Source organism: Pan troglodytes, chromosome 5 (assembly GCF_028858775.2).
Source record: "Pan troglodytes isolate AG18354 chromosome 5, NHGRI_mPanTro3-v2.0_pri, whole genome shotgun sequence".
NCBI classification, from domain to species: domain Eukaryota; kingdom Metazoa; phylum Chordata; class Mammalia; order Primates; family Hominidae; genus Pan; species Pan troglodytes.
Genome location: NC_072403.2, coordinates 16,093,275 through 16,114,530, shown reverse-complemented (window position 1 = coordinate 16,114,530; position 21,256 = coordinate 16,093,275).

The following is a 21,256-nucleotide window of genomic DNA, read 5'->3' as shown; positions in this document are numbered from 1 at the left end:
TTTGAATCATCCAAAAGGAATAAAAATGCCCTTTCCTATTTTGGAAAAGATCTGAATCAACATCTAAACTAACGCCATTTGAATTTTTAAATGGTATATATAGTAGTACGTTGGTATGTAACCAGGGACCCCAAACCTGTGCTGTCACCATAGGGTAGAAAAAAATGTAAACATAACAGGTTACAACAAAAAACCCTTCTTTTTCACTTGCCTGCAAAGTCTAGGCCATTGAAATTCTTTAGCAGGCCTGCCTGCAGTTTTCATAATGCTGTATATAGGCAAATAGGCCAGGCATTGATCACAAAATGGACTTGTAAATGACTGTGCCTGCTGGTATAAATCAGTGCCACCCAACAAAACAGAGGAGCCAGACCATAGTGTGGTTGTTGCTTTTCTTGAATTTTCTTAATATATCTGTTTTTTTTAATGATTCTAACTGTCAACTGGGATTATTAGACTGCATAATGATATTTTTTATGTCCAAACACATGAATAAAATTACTTTTTCCCCACGTATATTATGGTTATACATGCTTTCTGAAAGTAAATTAACATAGAAATAAATCTGTGATGTCAAGAATATGCATTAACCTGTTTGGGCCTTATAAATATGTAAAAATAGCACCTAGTGCTTTGCCTCTCTGTGGTAGGGTAATATCTTATCCTGAATCTAGAACTGGACATTTTGTACATTAGAATATACAAATTCTAATTCATTCATATGTGGAAGCCCTGATCCCTCAGTGTGAGGGTACTATATTTACTCAATGCAATTTAATAATAATTTAAGAAAATATTGCGTGTTTGGTTTTGTACCTGGTGCTCAAGGGAATACGGTGAAGACTGTCATGTGGTCTTACCTTTTTGAGGCTTATCATCTTGCCTTAGACGTGACTAGTGTATTGTTACCTGGGCTGTTGCATCCGATTCTACTTTGCCTTTATTCTACTTCCAAACTGTTCTTCACACGTCTTCTAAAGAAATTCATCTTAGCTTTCTTCCCTCTTCCCCTCTTATTGGTAGAGAAGATCCTCATTGTCACTCCCCTTTGGGGCCCAGCGCTCTGGCCACACAAGCTGTCACAGTGGCTTTCACACTCGCGGCTCACTCATCTCTGAATGTTTGTGTGTGCTGTTCCCGCTGCCTGCTTTTCCACATCTAACTCCATCCACCTGGGAAAAGTCTTCCTCATTCCTTAAGGAATCTGCTCATGCAGCACTTGTTTTTTGAACAAGACCCTTCCTGCTGCCTTCCCTCCCCAGCAGGGCTCGATCTTCAGAGTCCTCCTCCTCCTTAACTACCCTTCTCAGAGCTCTTCACATGTTCTTTGAGTGTCTTTGGTGTGCTTGTCAGTATCCTTGACTGGCCTGAGTGCTCTTGGTGGCCAGGATTTTTGTCTTATTCAATCTTTGTGCCACCACCACATAGCACATCTGGGTAGACACTCCACAAATGTCTGCTGAATGCACAATCCCTTCATCACCTGAAAAATGATTTTCAAACAACACTAAGTCTACATATAGTTTTCTAGGATCACGAAGGCTAGAAGAAAACTGATTTACTCAAAGTATCTAAATTGGTTCTGGCTTCGTCTTTGTCTCTTCCTGCCTTCTTTACCTTTATCTACTGACTGCTTCTAATGACAGTGAACAAGTCCCATGAACCAAACCACCTCTTTCCCCAGCTTATGCTCTATAACAGCTCCCATCATCCTTAGATAAAATGAAGGCCTTACCTTGGCCTACAAGGCCCCCTGCAATCTTGTCCTCCCAATCCCCCCAACCTCATGCTGTGTTCTCCCCATCATACACTGCGTTCCAGACACAGGAACCTCTTTTGGTTCCTAGAACACGCTAGCCTCTATTCTGCCTGGAGCTCTTCACACCTGCTGTTCCATCTGCTGGAACGCTCTTGCATTTTCCACAGGGCAGTCTTCTTATCTTTCAGGTATCAGCTTCAACGTCACCTTTTCAGAAGCCTTTCCTAATCACCTCTTCCCCATCCTTTTCTCTAGGACTACCTCTGTTTTTGTCCTTCAAAGCCAAATCACAAGTGATTGATTTGTTTGTATTTACTTTCTTCTTTGTTTGTTTATTCATTGTCTCTTCCTTTCTCCCATTAAACTGTGAGCTCCTTGAGGACAGGGACCATATCTGTTTTTTCCTGCTGAATTCTCCAAGGCCTACGACTGCACCAGGCACAGAGTAAATGATAAGAAATATTTCTTGAATGTCAAGTGAATAATCAATCCAAAGCAAACTTGTAAAGGGCTTCGTGATATACATACATTCTCACAACAACCAAATGAAATAAACGTGTAAAATGCTAAAATTACTCCAGTGTTATTTTGGGCTAAATATTTGTGTCCCTTCCACCAAATTTGTATGTTGAAGCCCTGATCCCTCAGTGTGATAATATTAAAAGTCCTTTGGGAGGTAGTTAGGGTTAAATGAGGTCACAAGAGTGAGGCCTTCATGATGGGATTAGTGCCCTTATAAGAAGATGAAGTCAGAGAGAGATGGATCTCTCTCTCTCCACAATAGGACACCATGGAAAGCCTACGTTAGCACACAGCAAGAAGGCAGCTGTCTGCAAGCCTGGACGACAGCCCTCACCAGAACCCAACCATGCTGGCACCTTGATCTCAGAAAATAAATGTCTGTTGTATAAGCCACCCAGCCTGTGGTATTTTGCTATAGCAGTCCCAGCTGACTAACAGATGTGTTTACATGAGCAGACCTCAAGCATTTTGGCCAGTCCTGTCTATGATGATTTTGATGGTTAACTTGATGGAAAATGTCTTTGGTATCTTCCTTTCCTATTTCAAGCTTGCAGGCATTCTCCAGCCTCTGTTGCTATGTTCTGTGTGCTCATATTCACTTCCCTCTCTTCACACAAACTGATATAACTCACCCAGCACACACAACCATCATGGAAAGACCTGAGCTCCCACTCAACCTAACACTAATGTTATGTCAAATGAGATCTTGTAGTGATATTTTAAAAGGACAGTTTTACAAGTATCTTGGGCTGTGAAAAAGGGGTCTCTAGGTCAATTTGTTGGAATAATCTTCCAATCTTTTAAACAAATATGATGAGCAAAGGGAGCATCACACATTGACCTGGATATAGTAGCAGGAAGAATATCCTCATGTTCTTCAGCTCTGTTTACACAAATAGGCATTATCCTAAAATGAGTAATGCTAGGAAATAAGTAAATAAGTTCCAATTTACGGTTGGTCATTCTTCCCCTTCACTCCATTTTTTTTGGTATTTATCAATAACTCAGGTGTTTTATTTTTAAGAAAATAGTCAAATACCTCTAACCTTTCTCAGGCCATTCAAGATTAAGCAAGGTTTGGGGCTCAAATGGTCTGGGTGACCACTTAACTCATGTGGCCTTTCTGCTATTAATGCTTTCCAGAAAAACAACAACAGAATCAATATGACTACTGAGAATACATTTTTAAAAATTAACTTGACATCTTGGATCTTATAAGAGTCAAGCCCTTCAGGAAATAAACCATGAGGTAAGTGATCGCCCAGTGATTCCATGTTCATCTCTCTGGGATCTGCTGAGAATTAAAGGTGATTCTTAGGGCAAACACAGCATTATCAAAAGGCTGTAGCAGCTACAGCAGGTGAAGGAAACAAACAAAAACAAAAAGCAAAAAACCAAAACCAGTCTAGGCCATGCGGCATGCACCGTAAACTGAGCTTTAGCTTTGCTTCCAAATGCCAGAGAACACCTGTCCACACTGGGGACCCGGCACACATTTTCTTCCTGGCGCAGCACACCAGATGCCCAGCTCTCATTAAGGAGAAGTTTGTCTGACAGTCTTTGCCTTGCTGTAATTCTTATCCCACTCTGAATTCCTCTAGCAAACATTGATTGAAAGCTCTCCATATGCCAGGCAGCACACAGCTCTGCAAACCTCCCTTGGATCCTACCTTTGGAGTAGGAGAGGCAAGGTACAGAGAGGGTGAGAAGGCAGAGTATTCGCTGTTTAACCAGTTTTTGATTGGAAAGACTTTCAATCAGGCATTAAATTTATCAAGCTTTTGCTGTGGGTCTGACAGGCACTGGGTGAGTTCATGTGGCCCTTGCTCTTGAAAGGTCACAGTCTGGGTATAGACTTAACTGTAGGATGTATTATTCAAGGAAAGAAGCAAAGTATAGAACAGCATGGATGCTCCCATCTGAGCAATAAAAGGGTATGTGATACATGAGCACGCACACATGCACACACACACGCACACGCATGTGCACATGCACACGCACACACACATGTGTGGCTAAATGCCTAGACTACCTGGAAACACTGGTTGCTTTGGGGAGAACTGGTTTTGTTTTCTTAGAGCACTTATCAATCTCTGAAATTGTCTTATATATTTGTTTATCAACTTATTTATTGTCTGTTTCTACACTGGCATGTGAGCGCTTGCTTACAGCTATAGCTCCAGTGACTACAATAGGGCTTGGTATATTTTAGGTGCTTGTAGTTAAGAATTTTTTTTTTTAAATGAATGAGCTGGAAATGAGAGGATGTAGGGGTAAGAGTTCAGAGATGGGACGGAGTCTTGCTTTTAACTCTATGCCATTCTGTAACACTTGAATATTTAAGTTTTTATTATGAAAAAAATACAATTAAGTATTTTTAAGTATATTAAGCAAAAGTAGAGACGACAGTGTAATAAACTTTCATGCACTCATTACCCCAAAACAATGGTCAACTCACGGTAGATTATGTTTCATCCATATCTCCCTCACTGCTCTTCCCCTGCCTTGAGATTGTTTTGAAACAAATGCCAGCCGTCATTGTGTCTCTAAGTAGTTAAATATGTAAACCATAACTGCAATACATTCCACACCTAAACAAACAAGCAATGTTTTATGAATATCATCAATTATTCACTGTTCAAATTTCCCTAATGAGTCTCATACTTTTCTTATAGGTTGTTTGAATTGTATTTAACAACGTACATGTATTACTTTTTCCAGAATGTTTATTTGGGATGTTTACAATCTAGTAATCTAGTAGGGAATATGGCTCCATCCAATCATCCATCCATCTACCCATCCATCCATCCATTAAATAAATCCATATTAAGTGCCTAGTATGTGTCAGGTGTTGTTCCAGGTGCTTGTTATGTATCACTGAACAAAAGGACAGAAATCCCTGCCCTTGTGGAGCTCTAGCCCCCTAGCTGACAGAGACCACCAACAAATAACAAGGTATGTAAAGCCTTGATTATGATTCATTAATATGTAACATGTACGATAATGTAAAGGGCACAAACTCCTTTGTTAAAAACAGTGTCATCATATGACTAACATAAGAGATTCAAAGTATTGAGGCCCTTATTTTAGCATTTAAAACTTGTGATGTGGCTGGGTGCGGTGGCTCACGCCTGTAATCCCAGCACTTTGGGAGGCCGAGACAGGCAGATCACTTGAGGTCAGGAGTTCAAGACCAGCCTGGCTAACATGGTGAAACCCCATCTCTACTAAAAATAGAAAAATTAGCTGGGCATGGTGGCATGTGCCTGTAATCTCAGCTGCTTGGGAGGCTGAGGCAGGAGAATCACTTGAATCCAGGATCCAGGAGGTGGAAGTTGGAGTGAGCTGAGATTGCACCACCACACTCCAGCCCGGGCAACAGAGCGAGACTCCATTTCAAAAATAAATAAATAAATATAATTTGCAATATTTTTTGCAACACTATTCACAATAGCAGAGATATAGCATCAACCTAAATGCCCATCAATGATAGACTAGATAAAGAAAATGTGGTACATATATACCACGGAATACTATGCAGCCATGAAAAGGAATGAGATCATGTCCCATGCAGGGACATGAGTGGTGTTGGAAGCCATTATCTTCAGCAAACTAATGCCAGAACAGAAAACCAAACACCACATGTTCTCACTTAAAAGTGGGAGCTGAATGATGAGAACACATGGACACATTGCTGGGAACAACACATACTGAGGCCTGTTGGAGTGGGCAGGTGGGGGGAGAGAGAGCGTCAGGAAGAATAATTAATGGATGCTGGGCTGAATACCTAGGTGGTGGGATGAGCTGGGCAGCAAACCACCATGGCACACGTTTACTTATGTAATAAATCTGCACATTCTGCATGTATACCCCTGAACTTAAAAGTCGGAAAAAAAATGTGCAATGTTTAATGTTTTGATAAAACCTTGTAAACAGAATATATTGATTTCTTTAAATAACAAATAATTAAGACCATCAAAGCTTTTTTTTTTTTTTAAACTTTCTTACAAACACATTGACTGGGCTCTGCCATTATAAATAAAGTCATGATAGCCAGGGGCCAGGTGCTAGTTGTCAGTGTTTGAGAGGTCAGACTTGGCTGTTTATGAAACACAGCCAGTCTGATACCATGTTCTGGTGCATACTGTAAATATGATGAGGATTTACACAAACCAAGCCACTGAAGTGCACTAATGCTTCTTGAGCAGGTCTCCTCAGAGAGAGGCTTTCGTGGTTGGAATTCGAACACCACTTATCCCCAAGTCATGAAGCATCTTTGGCCTGTTATCTGGATGGTCTAGGGAAAGTAGAGTTATTGGTAGGCTCTACCAAACCTAAGAGTATTTTTGACTCATGCTTGAAACCCATGTTGAAAGGTGGTATTTTAACTCGTGAAAGGAAATGTCAGCAGTCTGAAAAATATATTAAAACGGAAAAGGGCCCGTATAATGTTTTAACACTTTTATGCTGTCATTAAGACACTAGACACTAGTACATCTTAAAAATTTTGGTTAAATTGAACTTAACAACAACAACAACAACAAACAACAACAAAAGGCGGGGAGAATAGGACTATCTCTTACCAAGACATTTCAAAGACTATATAGTGTAGCCTGAGTAATTTTTATACAAGTTCCCCAGATCTTACGCATCCAAATGATATTGTTTCCTATGCAGTGGTTGCTTTGGAAGGTATACTCTACATTCCTTCAGTGGTGCAATTGTGCAAACCATTTCTTTTCTTTCCTTTTCTTTTTTTCTTTTTTCTTTTCTTTTCTTTTTTTTTTTTTTTTTGAGACAAAGTCTTGTTCTGTCGCCCAGGCTGGAGTGCAATGGTGCAATCTCGCCTCACTGCAACCTCCGCCTCCCAGGTTCAAGCGATTCTCCTGCCTTAGCCTCCCAAGTAGCTGGGATTACAGGCGCCCGCCACCACGCCCGGCTAATTTTTGTAGTTTCAGTAGAGACGGGGTTTCGCCATGTTGACTACACTGGTCTTGAAGTTCTGACCTCAGGTGATCCGCCCACCTCGGCCTCCCAAAGTGCTGGGATTACAGGCATGAGCCACTGCTCCTGGCCAGACATGCTGATTTTTTTTAATCCTACCTCATCTTCCTCCAATGTCCATTTTCTCTCTAAATCCTGACTGTGCTCAGATTTCACTTTCCTCAAGATTCTGAATGCCTTCAAAAGAGGCAAGAGGATAATTCTGCAACCAACAAACTGATGACTTTGAGTCTAATTCTGGGTAAGATGTTAGATCTATCTACTGAAAAGATGGTTCAAAAGTATAGAAAAGAAGTGATGATTTTCAGAAGCCTCATGGGTTCACCAAGCACGAATCATGTCAGAACAAGCTCATTCCTTTCTGCAGGATCGTATGACCTCCAGATACAGGGGACATGGTATGGTAGAAAGCAGCTTGGACTAGGAATTAGGAGATTGTCTTGGAATCCTTCTTCTTGCTACTTTCTAACTACATATTTGGGGCAAGTCACTTGCCTTCTGTTAACCTTTGTATAACGTTATTGTTGCCCCACATATAAAACAGGGATAATATTAACTTCTAGAACAAAGTAATAAATAAATTAGTAATACCTCCCTTGTAAGGATTGGTATGAGAGTTAAAAGAGGTAATAAATTTTAAACAGATTAGAATACTTTCAGTCAAATAACTCAATACATGTGAGTAATCCACAAACAAAGAAAAAGACTAAAAACAAACAGAAAAATGCCTTGCGTGGTGGCTTATGCCTGTAATCCCAGCACTTTGGGAGGCTGGGGCAGGTGGATCATTTGAGGTCAGGAGTTCGAGACCAGCCTGGCCAACATGGTGAAACCCCGTCTCTACTAAAAAATACAAAAAATTAGCCAGGTGTGGTGGTGCGCACCTGTAGTCCCAGCTACTCAGGAGGCTGAGGCAGGAGAAATTGCTTGGACCTGGGAGATGGAGGTTGCAGTGAGCCAAGATCACACCACTGCACTCCAGCCTGGGTGACAAAGCCAGACTCTGCCTCAAAAAAAAAAAAAAAAAAAAAAAAAAGAAAGAAAGAAAGAAAGAAAGAAAAGCAATTTTATGCTGGAATAATGAAGAAGTGTTACCATGTCTTAAAATAAATGGCTAAAGGTACCAGGAATGTTTAGATTGAAGAAGGGAAAATCTCAGGAGTTGGCAAACAATAGCCCAGGGGCTGAATCTGGTCCACTTCCTCTTTTTGTATGGCCTGTGAGTTAAGAGTGATCTTTCCCTTTTTAAATAGTTGGAAGCAAATCAAAAGAAGATTACATAAAATTCAAATTTCAATGTCTATATAAGCAAAGTTTGATTGGGAACCCAGCCATCTCATTCATTTACCTACTGTCAATGACTGCTTTTGTGTTATAGCAGCAGATTTGAGTGGTTGCAATAGACACCATATGGCTGAAAACTCCAAAATATTTACTCTGACCATTCATAGAAGAGGTTTGCTGACACCTGAAATAGTCAAAAGCTATCATGTAAAAGAGGCCCCAGAACTTATCATGTTCTATAGGCCCCAGAACTTAGAACTAATGGGTAAACCAATGGGTAGATTGGTAACTAATGGGTAAAAACTATAGTTCAGGTAGGTTTCACTCAATGTAAAAAAGAACCTTCTAATAATCAGAGTTACCAAAAGGTGGAAAGGGCTGTTTTGTAAGGAGGTGAGATCCCCATCAACAGCAATATTTAAGCTAAGCTACATGAACGCTTGAGGGGGGTATAGAAATAATTTAAGGACAAGATGATTGTTGGGCCAGAAAACTTTTCAGAACCCTTCTGAAACTCTGATTTTGTAATTCCAAGCTTTTCCCAATCTATCTCTGAAATCTCAAATAAGTATTTACAGGCAATAATTTACAACTTAGACTATTCAAATTGCTATGAGGGATAATGACCTGTGTAGGAGTTACTTGATGGATCTAATAGACTTTCACAAAAGACAAAAGTTAAACACTTGAACACTCAAATTTTGCCCATAATTTTAGGGAACTTTTGGAACCCAACTGAAGTCCAGTCATAGACCCAAAGTAAAGAGCCCCAATTTACATAAACTCTGAGGCCCCGAAACATAAAAATTCTGAGTTAGTTGATGTCTCATTAGTGCATCCATTTTTGGATCAATCATGCCCTTTGTTCTTCAGTTTCTTTTACAGTTTATGAGAGGACTAACCTACTTCATGTGGAAGACTGAAACAGCCCTTCCAAGGGGCATCTGCCATCCTAGAATAAAACTTCAGACCTTCTTAGTTGTTCTAATACTTACAGTTCACAGGCAGATCATTCAGTACATCATTTTCATTATATAAGGGTCCAGTTGTGGTCTAGAAGATCTTCCTTATATTATTGCAATAACTAGCATGAATGGTTGATTTAAACAAGTTTATCTTTATTCAGATTTTTACTTCCTAATATGCTTAAATTTTTTAATGTTGAGATTAAGATTGACTTTTAACAAGGTCAAGAATCCAACTGATCGCCAGATATTGGGTTAATTTATGTAGCATTTTATAGATAAAGTCATTTGTCCAACAAGTAATTTATATGCTGGAAGAAACAGACTTGATGTGAAGCTAACTATAAGTGACTTAATCATAAATGATTAAGCCATATAATTCTGTTCTTAGTGGTAGTTTTAGAGAGTAATTTTAAATAAACATAGTAGTCTATGTATAAAGCAAATGATTTTAAGACACGTTTTCCTTTATAGAGGCCAGCAAACTATGGTCTGTGGATCAAATATGACCTGTTGCCTGTTTTTCAAGTAAAGTTTTATGGGAACATGGCCATGTGTTACATATTGTCTATGACTACTGTCACACTACAATGGCAGAGTTGAGTAGTTGCTACAATAACTGCATGGTTTGCAAATCCAATCTTAAAATATTTACTCTCTGACCCTTTAGAGAGTTTGTTCATCCCTGCTTTAAGCTATGGATAGCAACCTGCACAGATAAAAAGTGTGAGAAGAATAAAGAGTTTTTTCTTTAAAAAAAAATAACCTGCAGATTATGGAGCAATGTATTTTTGTTGACTACAGATCAGCAAAGATTTTCAGCTGAGCTGGAAAGCATATTGAGCTTTAAATGGCTATCCTTACAGCGGAGTAGATTTATTTGTGATGGTTAATACCATGTATTCTGAATTGAAGAATGACATGTAGAATTCAACTTGTGATTCATCGAAAGAATTTTGCATGTATGCATTAAGAGAAAAACAAAACCTAACCTCTGAAAAAACACATTTTCATATGTAAATCATTCAATTATATTCACTTTTTGGGGCAGGTGGTCAAGTTAATTTTGCCTCTGTGTTTTCATTTTTGGTGTTCATGGATTTATCATGCAGACATTTACATTTGACTTTGTCCTTTACAAATATACTTTGAATAAAATGCTTATGTGAAAAGGATTGAAAATGGAATCTACCAAGAATATTTCCTTACTTTAGCTTTCTACCCATCTTCCCCCACATTTTTTGTTCAGTTGCAGTAAGTACCATTTGCTCTTGAAAATTAATTTGCTAATCTTAGATGCCAACAAGTCAATTTCTCAAATGTTTCATGTTTAATTTGTCCTAAAGCTACCCATTCCTGAGAAAATCTGAGCTTTAAAAGATTGAGTGGGTATATGGTCTGAAATAGTGAGCAAATTAATACAGCATTTGCTTCTGGGGTCTTTTATGGAAGATGATGCTTAGTAGGCTGCTAGACCAAATGGAATGATGTATTAATCAGTTTCTTCCAAGTCTACTTCTTTGTTATCCATATTAGGACTGAAGTACCATTTAAACTTTGGGAGGAGTTTCAAGCAGTTCCCTGCATACATGGTAACCATATTTCCTGAACCAAAGATTGGGATGTTTGTATACCCTGAAGATGTTTTGGCACATAGTCTGATACTGGGTCAGAATATTTAAAACTATGTATGCAATGGGAAATGCCCTACATATTTTTCTTAAACCACATTTTTCTTAAGTTGACCTAACGACCGAAATATTCTGGGAATGCATTTGCTTCTCTATAATAAATTAGTTGAGATGTTCCTTGTCATTCATTTGTTGGATGAACAGAGTGAATTTTATTTCATTTAAATAAGCATCATTCTATTGCCTAGCATGATTAATGTAAAATGCAGAAACTATTGAGTGGTATAATTAATATAATTAAAGTAATGCTGGTAGATCCTTTTCTTTTGGATCATTACTGTTCTAAAAAGCGCAACTATAATGCAGAGAGTTCACTATCATGGTATGATGGAGCCTGTGGGCAGAAGGCCAGCTAGTCTTCCACAAGAGAGATAATTAAGAGACAATGGTACAGAAATGCATGTTGTAGCGTGCACGAATGCTCCTGTGTGTTGACCTTACAGCTCCAAGCAACTCAGAGAATGGCTTGTTTTTCAAAATTACAATTCCTCCCAGATTCTAGAGGGAGGGGTGGATACAATTATTCAGGTTTATGCAATTTCAAAAATGTAAAATACCTAGTTTGGGGAACACTGCTCTCTCCTTGGAGACCTGCTGGGATACTAAAATTTCAGGTGCTTCAAAAATGCAGGACACAGAGAGGAATTTGAAATGCATCCAGAAGGAAGCAATTTATATTTTTCTGCAACACTTTTATAACAGAAAGGCAAAGAGTGTGTGGAGAGAAAGGAAATGGGAGATCCCCTGACTGGAAGCTGTACAGTTCACCTAGAAGACAGGCTGGGCTTGCTCTTTCAGTGAGAAGGAACCTCTTTGCAGTAACCATCTCAGCCATTAAAAACCTTTTATCCAAAGGTAAGGAAGAATTGAGGAGTATAAGGTGAGGTTGGCAACGTTTGAAATATTTGAAGTATCCTGCTGTCGAAAGTCGAGAAGCGGGGACTTATTCAAGAAATTTACAGCAATGTAACAACTGTGGGAATCTCCTTGGTCATAAAAACTTGGATGAGGTAAGGTTAGGAAGTTTTGAAAGACACCCCAAACTCAGTGAACCAAATAATAATGCCTTGTTAAAAATAACTGTGAGAACCCACACTTTTCTCCCAAGAGCATCATCAACCATCTGGAGCATTGAGTTGAGTGCAGTCTGTGTGTACACATGTGTGTGTCTAAGCAATAACTAAACCAGTCTTTTTTCTGTGCAGATTATTCTAGGATCAGTTAAATGGAAATAAATAACATTACATGTGTAGAACCTCCCCGTGTGTGCTTCTCTCTCAAAATATTGATTTTCTTTTATTCCATTCGAAAGGAAGACCCACGAGGAATAGGAAGAGGAGGGCACTGTTTCTTTATGAATACTAATAAGGAAATCAAGAGAGACAGTGGCACTTCAAGTTTCATCTCTCCATTTCCTAGAGGCGCAAACCCTGCCAGTTGTCACCTTGGTGTATTCAGTGCCTTTTGAAGCACTAGACTCCTCCAGAGAGAATGTCAGCCCCAGCCCTGGGCAGTTTTGACAAACAGAGTATATATTGATACATGATAAAGTATGCTAGAAATCACCCCAGCGCTAAAGGCTACTATAGTTTTAATATCATCATTTGAATTAACAAGCATTCTGTGGAGAAATAATGAGCTTTCATTATTCAGAACATCATCCTTACCCGGGGAACTCAGAAACCATTAGCTCTTGAGAACTTAATGAAAAGATGATAAAGAATGTTTTAGATAAAAGTTTGAACGGGCACACTTGATAACTGAGGTAAAATATTAATGTTTGCCTGGATGATGGATCAGGGTTGTTGAGCCTGGCTCGTCAAAGTGACGGTTACCAAGTGTGTGGTCAGCTCATGCGTGTGCCGGAGCCAGACTGGCCCAGTGGACGATGCGAGCTGTCAGTCTCTGTCGACTGTGCTTCTGAGAAGGCTGCCGAGCTCCTAGCACGGCGAGGGCCCTTTTAGACTTACAGACAAGAAGGAGTGGAGGTAGACAGGAAAAAGAGGGAATGCGGAAAGATAAAGTGTGATCAACAGGTATTGATGTACATGTTCAGAACTGGCACCTCAAATCACTGTTTCATAGTCTCTCATGTAAAACATAAAAACAAACGCTTGAATTTATCTGGTAAAATTTGTTTTTCTTGTCTTAGCCTGGCCAGTGGACTCGGAAATTTTCAGTTAGCATTCTGGTTTTTAATTTTATGTGATAAAATTGCATAGTGGCGGGAAAGGAAACAAAAAGGAAATACAAGTAAAAAGATGACATCTTTAAGGCTTGGGTGCCAACATCAACCACTTGTAGACTAATAGATGAAACTTGAGCACATGCAGACATAGAATAAAAGTCATGCTCATCGTAAACATTTGAAAAATACAGACAGTAGAAGACAGCAAAATATCACTCTCAGTCCCACTATACAAAGAGAATCTCTGCTAGCCCTTTGGTATATTTACTTCCAGCCCTTTTGCAGTGTGTATGTTACTTATGTGGCAATGATCACATGGCATATGCAGAATTATAGGTGTTGTCATTTTTAGAGCATTTTCATGATTATAAAAGTAATACACGATGATTGCCTAAGATTGGAAGATACTGGAGATAAACTTGGATGTCCATGAGAGTCGCCCTAGAGAGCTTATTAAAAAGCAGTCTCCTGGACCCCACCTCAGACCGACTGCATTAAATCCAGCAGAGGGGCAGTCTCTGGGGTCAGACTGTCTGGGTTAGAATCTTGATTCCATCACTTAACAGTATGTGTCCTTGAGCAAATTAATTCACCTCTTTATGCTGCAGTTCTCTCAGGTGTAAATTAAGGATAAAAAGAGTACACACCTCAGGGCTGTTATAAGGATTAAATGGCATACTGCTCATACAGCACATAGAATATTGGTTGGCACATAGTGTGGAATCAAATGTTAGTGATGATGATGATTAATATTATTATTGTAACTCTTATCCTCAGTTACAACAAGCTCCCCAGATGCTTCTAATGGACCATGAGTATTATGGCGTGTCCTTTGCCTCTTTTCCTATACATTTAAGAATATGATTAGGTTGGTAGTGGTATGAAGATGATGGACTGGTGCTCCATGTCTTTCCCAACATTTGTCTGGTATGCATTCCTGTACATTTCCCAGAATTCCTTTTGTCTGAGGTTCTGAGTATAATTTAGGTTCCAAAAAGTAGATGAATTAGATGCAGTCATGAATGATTTGGAAGGTGGAAGGGAGGCAGAGACTGTAGCTGCTTGATTTTCTTAGTAAGCAGAAACAGGTAGGAACTTGGTTTTTCTGCTATGACACCAGTGGACGTCTCAACAGCCGTTGAACTGTGGAGTTGGAGTGTGGAGAGGGGACCTGTTTTGCTGGTATAGATTATAGCAGCCTTCTTGATTGGGATGATGTTGGTAAGGTTCAGGAGGTGGCAGCTTTCCTATTTGGCAGGCAGCTTCCAAATGACAAAAGAAGCTCCGTGGGTGGCTGAATTTTGTGACTTTGGGAGCCATTCTTGAAATCTAACCTAGAGGCTCTTTCCTCAGCCTTCCTAACAATCCAATAACCCATTTCAAACTTGTAATAAACTAGCTTCAGCTAAACTAGCTAGAGTGGATTTTGTTCTTTGCAACATAAATCTGACAAATATCATTGCATATAATGTTTTAAAAACATATTTAGACAGAAATATTCTCCAGTCTTGGAAGATGATAAGAGGTGGGGATTTGTGTCAAATGAAATATATCATAGGGCAGTTTATTGATCTTTGCTAATTATTTAAAACCATACTTAGATTTCTCAACGTACATTTCAAAGACGCAGAAAAAAAATCAATAACCAAGAAGCTTGACAATGAAAATGGCCTTTATGTTGGTTTCAGCAGTTCTGCTATTGTGGAGGGCAAAAAGAGCACTTTTTGTATCAGCCCTGTGAAAAGTCTGGCCATTGTTAGTAAATGCTGGCACAGAACAGCATTATTTGTTGTTTTAAATGTTCATCGAAGAAGTCAAGTATTTAGAACAGTAAGTTAAGGATGTGATCCAAGAAGCATTTCTGATGCTGGAAAATTAACAGCATCAGAAGCAGAAAAAGAACATTTGGGCAAGGGACTGTAGAGAAAAGCTCTGTTCTCGCTGCCCAATCGATTTGAAAACAACATCCTCGAATAATGATTTTTCTTGCATCTTTGAAATGTATATTGAAAAAGCCAAGTTATGCTTTTGTTTAATTAGTAAAGACCAATAAACTGCTCTATGATAGAAGATTCTTTCTGTTGCTTTCCTCCCATCAAATAACACTTGGCTGGGTATAAATTCAAGGGTTTTGTTTATTTTTTTCTGTCTCAAAATTCTGTAAGCAATGTTCCACTGTGTTCTGGCATTTAGGGCTGAAGGCAATAAATCCAAAAACAAGCTTACTTTTATTCCATTGCAGAAGATAGTTCTGCCTTACATCCATTTAGAAAATGTAACTGAAAAACAAAACAAAACAAAACAAAACTGGTGCAGGCATTTGAGAAGACCTACTGAGATGCATTGCATCCTGGGAGGTGTAGTCCTTGCAAAGTACAGTGCTTCCTGGGAAATGGAGTTTTTCATGTGCTCATAGTCTCAGAATGGGCTGTACTTTGGTGGAGGCTGGTGGGTGGCAGGGGCGAGTGGGAGGAGATGGGGGATGGAGGGGAGAATAAGATTCTATTTCTTACTGAAAAGATTTGTCTTTTTATGACAATGAAAAAAACCCAGAAAAATACCAACAGAAGGCTTATAAGAAAAATATTGCACAATTAGGGGAAAAGATCATTATCTTGAAGTCTCAGAGACAGATTATTACCTATTTCAGGCAACAGAAGAAAATTAGAAAATGTTTGGCATTCTCAATTGATACTGTGGCTGGACCTTGGTTCTCAGGTAAGATTAGACAAAGGAGAGGTGATTTATCTCCCCACTACCTTTGCGGGGGTGGGTGGGGCAGTGCTACACCTGATATGAAACAAAGGCAAGTTAGTGGTTGTTTATTCTCAAAAGGATTCCACTATTCTTATAATGAGGCATTTTCTTCCAGCTTTTAGGAATCTGTTGTCCATTGAACTTAGATTTCAATATTGTTATGGGCTGAATTGTGTCCCCCCAAAATTCATATGTTGAAGTCCTAACTCCCAGAACCTCAGAGTGTGACTGTGTGGATGCTCCCCAACTTATGATAGGGTTATGTCCTAACAAACCCATCGTAAGTTGAAAATATCATTAAATCAAAAATGCATTTAATACTTCTAATGCACCTAACTTACTGAACATCATAACTTAGCCTAGCTTACTTTAAACGTGCTCAGAATACTTATGGTAGCCTACAGTTGGACAAAAACATCCAATCATCCAGTCTATTTTATAATAAAGTGTTGACTCTCTCAAGTGATTTATTGAATACTGTACTAAAAGTGAAAAACCTTTCACTTTTTTTGGTTGTATGGGTACCCAAAGTACAGTTTCTACTGAATGGGTATTGCTTTTGCACCACAGTAAAATTTTAAGTTTTGACTATTGTAAATTGGGGACTGTTTGTATTTGGAGATAGATAGGACTTTTAAGAGGTAATTAAGGTTCAGTGAGGTCATATGGGTGGGCCTTAATCCAATCCGACTGGTGTTCTTATAAGAAGAGGAGATTAAGACACAGATGCGCACAGAGGAAAAACTGTGTGTGGACACAGCGAGAAGCTGGACATCTATAAGCCAAGGGGAGAGGCCTTATAGGAAGCCAACCCTGCCAGCACCTTGATCTCGAACTTTCAGCCTCTGGATTTATGAGAAAATAAATTTCTGCTGTTGAAGCCACCTGATCTATGGTATTTTGTTATGACAACCCTAGTAAACTAATGCAAACACTATTTCAAATATTGTCTTTTTATTTGCCTTCACATCTTTATGTTAATGGGAAACTGGGAAAGGCCTTGTTAGGGGTTGTGAGGCAGATGCCATTTTTATTTTTAAATTATGAAGTATTTTTAAAAAAACAAAAACTATGAAGAATATATTTAATAAACACCAAAGAACTAGCCACCCAGCTTAAAAAAACAAAAAACAAAAAACATTATAGGTACAGTTAAAGCCCCCACACTCTTACCCTGTTCCCCTCCCTCCCAAGCTGAGATCATTAGTTTCCTGAATTTAATGTCTATCATTCTCATACATATCATTATATTTTTATAGTATATGTTTGCATTAATAATCAATTCATGGTGCTCTTTTGCATATATTTAAAACTTCATAAAAGTATTATTAAACTGTATTTGTCCTTCCAACTTGCTTTTTTCTTTTAGTGCTATGTTCTGGGGATTTATTCATGCTGATAAAAATATAGATAGATATAGATAGCTGGTTTGCATGTTTTAACTGTTTTTATTTATGAATACATCACAGTTTGCTTACACATTTTATTCTTGAAGGAGCATGTGTAACATTTTCAGTTTTGTATTATTTAGAAATAAATAATGCTGTGAACATTCTTAAAGAGATCTTCTTGGGCATGTGGACAGGAGTTTCTTCAGGTTTGGAGTTGCTGAGTCATAGGCTGTGAGTAGTTTCAAATCTGATATATATATAATATATATTCCCAAATTTTCTCCAAATCGATTGTACAAGTTTATAGTTCCATCAGCTGTGTTACTTCATATACTTGCCAGAATAATGTGTTGCCAGAATTGGAAAACTTTAATGAATTTGATGAGTATGAAATCTAATGGTTTTATTTGCATCTCTGTAAGTATTTTGAGGTTAAACTTTTTTTTTTTGAGACAAAGCCTTGCTCTGTTGCCCAGGCTGGAGTGCAGTGGTGTGATCTCAGCTCACTGCAACCTTGGTCTCCCATGCTTAAGTGATTCTTGTGCCTCAGCCTCCTCAGTAGCTGGGATTACAGGCATGTGCCACCATACCCAGCTAATTTTTGTGTTTTTAGCAGAGACAGGGTTTTGCCATGTTGTCCAGGCTGGCCTCAAGAGATCCACTTGCCTTAGCCTCCCAAATTGCTGGGATTATAGGCGTGAGCCACTGTGCCCAGCCAGAGGTTGAACATATTTAAAAATGTTTTGGAGTATTTGAATTTTCTCTTTCATAGATTCTGTGTTCACATATTTTGCCATTTTTCTATTGGGCTGCTTCTCTTTTTCTTATTGATTTGTGGGAGCTCTTTATGTATTCTAGATATGAAGCCATTGGGTTTGTATGTATCTTCATCCTGGTTTATTGTTTCTCTTTTCATTCGTCTTTTGATGCATAGAATTTTTGTTTTCCTAGTGCTGTTAAGCAGGCTATCCAGTAGAGTGTTTTAAATTCTGAGCAAAGCTGTTTTTTCACTTGGAAAACTTTTATTTTCTAGTATATAAGTTGGCAGGTGCCTTAAAACAAACTAATTGTTGTCTTGGTTGTCTTAATATGTAGATTATTGCAAGTTCCGGCTAATAACTACAGTAAGCATAATTTATCCATAAGAAAATTATTTGTAAAGATTACATTTATGTCTTTAATATAAACTTTAATAATTTTGTATTAATCCTCTTACTGTTTTAAAGAACAATTGCACATCTTTTGTGGGTTAAACACTGTTATCTGGCTATGACCGGACTCACTTGATTTTCTATGAAGTCGATTTTTATTTACTCATTTGTTCAGCTAATATTTACAATGAAGAAGGCTGAGGATTCATTTGAATATAAAATACATTACAGTTCACAATGGTATTTTAAAAAGGTTCACAATTAATTAGTTAATATATGTAAATTAATAGCAATTCTTATTTCCTTATGTTAGATCCAGCTGTACATTTAGTTCACCTTGTTTCTTTCTGTTTAAAAAATACTTACTTTTTAAGAGCTTTTAAGTTGACTGCAAAATTGAGAGGAAGGGACAGAGATTTCCCGCATGCCCCTGCCCACCCCACGTGCACAGCTCCCCATTATCACCATCCCCCACCAGAGTGGCACATTTGTTACAATTGAACCCACACTGACACATCATTATCACCCAAAGTCCACAGTTTACATTAGAGTTCACTCTTGGTGGTGTACATTCTATGGGTGTGGCCAAATGCATAATGACATTAAACCACCATTACAGGACCACACAGAGTAGTTTCACTGCCCTAAAAATCCTCTGTGCCCTGCCTATTCATCCCTCCTTTCCTCCTAACTTCTGGCAACCACTGATCTCTTTACTGCCTCCAGGGTTTTACTTTTCCAGAATGTCACAGAGTTGGAATCATACAGTACGCAGCTTTTCCAGGCTAGCTTCTTTTACTTAGCAATATGCATGTGAGTTTCCTCCTTGTTTTTTCCTGGCTTGATAGCTCCTTTATTTTTAGTGCTGAATAATATTCCCTTGTCTGGATGTGCCACAGTTTTATTTATCAATTCACCTGCTAAAGGACATCTTGGTTGCTTCCAAATGTTGACAGTTATGGATAAAGCTGCTATAAATGTCAGTCTGCTGGTTTTTGTATAAACATAAGTTTTCCGCATTCTTTAGCCATTTAGTGAAATATAAAGAGATGTATATCTTATTATTAAGCTTCCTTACAGACTACATTTTCAGTTATTGTCCAATCTGCTGTTGTCAGACGGACTTTGCCTTGGCTCAGAATAAAGTATATTGGTATCTGAAAAAGCAAGCAAGTTATAAAATTATTAACAAATAATTTTTATATTATTGAAAATGTTAAAATCATAAACAACCCAAACTATAATATTCCAGTTCACTGACAAATTTTACAATGTCAGTTTTATTTTAAAAGTTAACTTATATTTTAATAACAATAATTCCTTATTAACTCCTGTTTTTGGCTCATTTTTAAAAATGTAGGCTGGGCGTGGTGGCTCATGCCTATAATCCCAGCACTTTGGGAGGCCAAGGTGGGCGGATCACCTGAGGTCAGACTTTGAGACCAGCCTGGCCAACATGACAAAACCCCATCTCTACTAAAGATACAAAAATTAGCCAGGCATGGTGGCAGCTACCTGTAATCACAGCTACTCGGGAGGCTGAGGCAGGAGAATCACTTGAACCCAGGAGGCGGAGGTTGCAGTGAGCCGAGATTGTACCACTGCACTCCAGCCTGGGTCTCAAAAAAATAAAAATAAAAAAATGCAAAGTGCTTCAAAATTTAATTTGTATCTGAAAACCCTCCATTACGATTTTTCTTGGCACTGGGGCATGCAAAGAGGCTGCTTCTACATGTAGATTTTATCTCTCTATATACACACAGCTTTGTGGGAAAGTTTTCAGTTCCAAATTATTTCCTTAAACATCCTTAAATATATGAACGAATATCATGTTTCAGATAAAGTATAAATTGTTTAAAAAATGTATGCATTCTCTTGGCTTGGATAAATTGTTTTATTTACCAAAAACATATAGGTTGAGAGATTTATTTTTAGGAATATAGTCTATTTGCTACGAATGTGCATTTTGGTGGATGTGATGGTGATGACAGTGACGGGAGGGGACAGAGATCAGGATCTAGAGAGCAAGAGATGGAGTGAGTCAGGAGAGAGAGAGAAAATAAGCAGATAGGCTTGAAATGAGCACACACAGATTTGAGGTATTGAGGGAAACAGCAGTCACTGCTCTTACAAATTCCAGCTGGGTGGTTTCCTATGTGTCTGCAGTAAAGCTCTTGCAAAATAAATGAAGAAAATAATACATAAAAGTTTAAATTTTATTGGGTGTGAGGCTCTTAAAGAATTGCTATTCACTAAGAGTTTAAGGAAGACTTAATTTGAATAAATGAACCCCAACTAAAGGAGTACCCACCTTCCGTTTTCTTTTCTTCATGATATCTATGTGTTTGTCTTCGTGATCACATTCCCTTGTCATGATGGTCCCCAGCCAGCTGGAGCAGAAATTCACCTGAGCAGACATGGAAGAAAAGGTTATGCTGGGAAACGAAACATAAATTTCACTCAGTAAGAGTCACTATCTACCAGAAATGGGAATGACAGAACGACCATAGGAAAAGAAATGGGAATAAACCTTCACATCAACGC